We start from the raw sequence: 5,294 nt of genomic DNA, 5'->3' as shown, positions 1-5,294 counted from the left end.
CAGGACAACAACAGCAGGAGCAGCTCCACCATTGAATCACAAATGAGGAGAGGTACAGAATTCTTCCCAAATGTGAGGAACTTTGTGCAGAGAGGATCCCAAAGATCCCCACTGGCCCCGGACCCTGCTGGGATGGATGGGCTGTCCCAGTGGAGGTGGTGTCCCCACACGTCCCTGCTCTGCAGAGGGTGACAGCTCCACCCCTGACAGATGTGCTGCTGATGCCTCGGGTTAATTGGGCTTTGCAGGGCAGTGCAGGACAGCTGAGGGCTGGTGGCCCTGGCATGGCCCTCCTTGGTGTCCCGTTCCCAGGCAGGCCCTCCACATTTGGGAAGGAATGTGCAGCCCTGTCAGCCTGGGCCGTGGCAGAGCCGGGCTGCCCGGGCTTCTTGGGATGTGTGAGCTGCCCTCGTGCTGCCAGAGGCTCCCTGGGATCCTTCCAGCTGGGTTTATTCCCTGGAGTTCCCCTGAGCAGTGCTCATCGCACCCCAGCAGCACAGACAAGGAGAAGGAGCTGTTAAATATGAATATTAATATCTAGAGTATCTTTATTAAATGGCCATTTTTGGAAGCTCTGCTCCACTGATGGGTGAGCAGCTCTTCCCCTGTGCCAGGAGAGTGAATTCTGCATGGGCAGATGGTGATGGGACACGAGGGAATGGTTTTGAACTGAAGAGGAGAGACTGAGATGGGACTTGGGGAAGGAATTCCTGGCTTGGAGGCTGGGGCTACCCCTGGATCCCTGGCAGTGCCCAAGGCCAGGCTGGAGCAGCTGGGACAGTGGGAGGTGTCCCTGCCATGGCAGGGTGGCCCTGGATGGGATTTAAGCCCCCTCCCAACCCATTCCATGACCCCTCTGAGGTGCCCTGATGCTCCTCTGAACTCCCAAGGACTTTCCCTGTTCCCAGAGCAGCAGGGAAACTCCCTTTCCACGCAAGCCCACGGGCCCCAGCTGTCCCAGTGCCTGCAGCACCCCTCCCCAGGGCGTGTGAATATCCATGGGCTGGGATTCCCACATTATCCACGGGGTGGGACAAATCCTACCCCGTGTCTCAGTGGCGTGGGGCCCAGGCTCCCCCAAACCCCATTTATCCCATCCCTCCCTGTCAGGTTCAGACTTGGAGATGCAGTTCCCAGTCCTCCCACTCCCTCTGTTCTGACTCCCAGCTGTTTTCTCCCCGAGGTTGTGCTCACACCAATGCAAACCCTCACAAGTCAGTTTGCAAATATCCCTGCCAGCCCTTAATGACCTGCTAAAAATACCAGGAATGATTCATCTCCTCATCTATGGAAATGAGAATTATTTGCTCTTGGCAGCTCCTGGCCCTGGGCTGGGCTGCTGGAGAACATAAGAATGAGCAGATCAGGGAATATTGAAAGGGTTTTTCCTTCTTTTCAGGGGAATAAAAACATTTTCTACAAACCCAGGTGGGTTTTCTATGGCCTTGGGTGATCCGTGGGGAGGTCTCAGGCCTTCTCAAAGCTGCTGTCCCAAATTTGGACAGGGATGTCCAATTTTAATAATGTATTTTTTAGGTAGAAGTATTTAAACAGCAATCATTTTAACCAGGGATATTCCAAACAGTGTTTTTGAGAGCCCTACAAAGGCTCAATATCTTCTAATCTTTTAATAGGGGCTGCTTAAATGCCCTAATAAGAAAATAAGGGCTGTTGTAATCACTTATTTTTAATTGAAATAATCCCATTGGATTGATTAAAGTGGATTGGGGTTTAATTCCAAACCTCCCCAGCGCTGCAGGATGTTTATTGGGAAGGTTTCCCAACCCCTGCCACACACTGAGGTGCAAAATGCCTCAAATCCTGCACTTCCCCAGCTCTCCTGGGGCAGATCAGGGTCCCCAGATCCACGGGATCCCAAATGGAGCCGTGAAACTTCCGTGGGGCTGGAATTTATTTGGGAATGATTTGGCAGCTGCTGGCTGGAAATAAATCGACTCTCAGAAATCTGCAGCAGTTTGTGAGTGTCCCCTTAATGAAAATCCAATTATTATCCTTAAAAAACCAATTTGCTGCTGGAGTTTCATCGTCTCTGCAGGGGATCCCTGACAGGGATCTGTCACTGTAGGACACAAAATAACACCAGGTGCACACACCGCTGTTCTCAGGGTAAAAAAGGGAATGTTTAATTTCTGACTCCAACATTTATAGATTTCCAAAAGTGACAGTGGGTTGGAGGGTGACAGTGCCACCTCTCCAATGACACTGGACAAACCAACAGCCCATCAGATTTCTCTTCTATAAAAGAATGCAAACCAATAAGTTATTTACAGAAAGTGTGTGAGAAAGTTTGCTACAAGAATATAAATATCAGAAGGCTTGGGAAATCTTCAAAAATCAGGGTGACAGGGATCCATCCCAGGATTTGGGTCTAGGGACTCCTAGGAGTGGAGCAATGTGGGTCAAAAATCCCATGGAGCAAGGAATTGCAGAGAACATCTCCTTTTTTATCACTGGTTATTTTATAGTCTAAATCAGAACGTGTCTGGGAATGGGAGGGTTTGGGAGAAGGTGCCGAGTTTCCAGAGGGAGCTGAGGGAGCTGGGGGTCACCTGCAGTTCCTAGAGCCAGGAGCTGTTCCAGTGAATGAAAAAGGCTGGAAGAGGAGCCAAGTGCAAACATCCCTTTGAAGCCCTGTTTGTTGAGATGTGCTTTTATCGCCGTGCTGAGGAAGGAGAGAGTGGCTGTGTTTAACCGGGGAACAAAAATATTTACGTGACTCCAGAACTTCCCTGGGTCTGGCTCCTGGCGCTTGGCAGGAGGTTTCCTGCGGGGTTTGGCACCTTCCCTGATCCCAGAGTGGCAGTGTGGGATCTGTGGGCCACACAGCCACTGAGCAGCAGCGCTTGGCACTGTCACTGGCACTGTCACCTCAGCCCCTGGTCCCTCTGCACGGCTGGGACGTGGCATGGTGGGAAGGGAAGGGAAGGTTTGGGAAGGGAAGGTTTGGGAAGGTTTGGGAAGGTTTGGGAAGGTTTGGGAAGGGAAGGTTTGGGAAGGTTTGGGAAGGTTTGGGAAGGTTTGGGAAGGTTTGGGAAGGTTTGGGAAGGTTTGGGAAGGTTTGGGAAGGGAAGGGAAGGGAAGGGAAGGGAAGGGAAGGGAAGGGAAGGGAAGGGAAGGGAAGGGAAGGGAAGGGAAGGGAAGGGAAGGGAAGGGAAGGGAAGGGAAGGGAAGGTTTGGGAAGGTTTGGGAAGGTTTGGGAAGGGAAGGGAAGGGAAGGGAAGGGAAGGTTTGGGAAGGGAAGGGAAGGGAAGGGAAGGGAAGGTTTGGGAAGGGAAGGGAAGGGAAGGGAAGGGAAGGGAAGGTTTGGGAAGGGAAGGGAAGGGAAGGGAAGGGAAGGGAAGGGAAGGGAAGGGAAGGTTTGGGAAGGGAAGGGAAGGGAAGGTTTGGGAAGATTTGGGAAGGTTCGGGAAGGTTTGGGAAGGGGGTGGCAGAGCAGCAATCCCACACTGTTAGGAAGGGCAGCTTTGGGAGTGCAGCGAGGGAAGGCAGCCAAGAAAGGGCCGGGATGGACAAGGCACCATGCCCAGGGGCAGATCCCGGCTCCAACCTCATTCCCAGAGAGCAGGATGCTGGGGTAGTGTGGCCGAGCGGTCTAAGGCGCTGGATTAAGGCTCCAGTCCCTTCGGGGGCGTGGGTTCGAATCCCACCGCTGCCAGCTCTGTTTTGGCACCTCGGGGACCTGGGCGAGTTCCACAAGTGGCCCCGGGAATCTCAGGATGTCATCCAGGTGCTGGGGCTGCCCGTGGGGCAGGGCAGGGCAGGGCAGGGATCCATTCGGGATGGGAGAGATGGGAAATGGGGAAGGAATTCCTGGCACAGGTGCCCAGAGCAGCTGGGGCTGCCCCTGGATCCCTGGCAGTGCCCAAGGCCAGGCTGGACACTGGGGCTGGAGCACCTGGGACAGTGGAGGTGTCCCTGCCATGGCAGGGGTGGCACTGGGTGGGCTTTGAGCTCCCTCACAATCCAAACCCGGCCATTTTATGAAAAGCCACCAGCAAAACCCTGATTTTTCCCCCCGGGCTCAGGTGGGGCTGTCCCACGTGTGCCCCACTGGTGACTGTTGGGGGGGCTGAGACACAGCATAAATTCCCTAAAAATGGGTTGGAGAGGGGAGCAGGGCCGAGGTGGGAGCTGCTGCTGCTCCTGCCAGCGCTGGTGGAGCTGTCTCTGCCAAGCCAGGGCTGCTCTGGGCACCAGCCAGGACGTGCTGGGAGGGGGCAGAGGTGAACGAAAGCAGCCTGGCCTCAAACCAGGAGGTCATGGCAAGGAAAGATTAATTTTGTGGTTTGGGAGGAGGATGAACACATCTAACACTGAGCCCTGGGGCTGGGACCGGGCAGTTTTCATTGCATCATCTCCACAGGCCCTGCACATGAAAGGAAATTATTTGTTAATTATGGAATGGTTTGGGTAGGATCATCTTGTTCTTTAAGGTCCTTCCCAACCCACATCATTCTATGGCTTTGTGGCATTCCATGGGTCCCAGTTATTTGCTGCTGGATCCAAACAAAAAATGAATTTTGCTCTGATAGCAGGGGTCCCGTTTCACTGGCTGCTAGGGCTGCAGCCACAACCTGGGGTGATCCTGCTCCAAACCCTGTCCCTGAGCCCGGCAGCTGCTCCCAGGGGAGGGAAGGGGAGCAGGCGACACAACCAGGGCTGAAAGTCCTGTGCAGCTCCTGCCGAGCCCCTCGTGCTGCGGGACAGCAGCCTGCAGGAATCCTGGGTTTCCTGGGCGTAATTCCCGCTGGGCACAGAGCTCGGCTCCCCTGCGGAGCGCGCAGCTGGCCAGCCCTGAATAAACCCAATCCCCGACCTTTGGCGTGTTACTGAGCGCTCTGTTAATGAGCTATCCCCCCGTTAATGAGCCATCCCCCCGTTAATGAGCTATCCCCCCGTTAATGAGCCGTGCCCCCGTTAATGAGCCGTGCCCCCGTTAAAGAGCAGCGCCCGGAGCATCCCTCCGGAGCAGGAGGAGCTGCGGGAGGACCGGCGGTGTCGCACCGGCGTCCCCGGGGGCTCCTCCGGCCGGGGACGGCGTTCTGGCAATGCCCCAGGAGGATGCTCTCTTTATCCCGGCGGTTCCTCCCAATCCCTCCTCGGCCGAGGCCCCCAGGTCCCATTCCCAGCCCTTCTCCTGCCCGGGCCGGGGCGCAGAGGAGCCGCTGGGTCCAGCACCCCCTGCCCCAGGCCGCTCCTTTTCCCATCCCATCCTCGTTCCCGGATGGAAGGAAAAGCTGCTCCTTCTTTGCAGAGTCACTGAAAAGCAGGAA

The 5,294-nt window shown here is 55.3% G+C and overlaps 1 non-coding gene across 1 annotated transcript; it reads left to right on the top strand.

Moving 5' to 3' along the window:
* Nucleotides 1-3,594: 3,594 nt before the first annotated feature.
* TRNAL-AAG (transfer RNA leucine (anticodon AAG)) lies at nt 3,595-3,676 on the top strand. Its single transcript has one exon. It is a non-coding gene; the product is annotated as a tRNA-Leu (tRNA).
* The last annotated feature ends 1,618 nt before the right edge of the window (nt 3,677-5,294 follow it).

The sequence above is a fragment of the Haemorhous mexicanus genome, chromosome 9 (genome assembly GCF_027477595.1).
Source record: "Haemorhous mexicanus isolate bHaeMex1 chromosome 9, bHaeMex1.pri, whole genome shotgun sequence".
Classification (NCBI taxonomy): Eukaryota; Metazoa; Chordata; class Aves; order Passeriformes; family Fringillidae; genus Haemorhous; species Haemorhous mexicanus.
The sequence above is the reverse complement of the archived record's forward strand: the minus strand, read 5'-3'. Positions and strand labels throughout refer to the sequence as shown.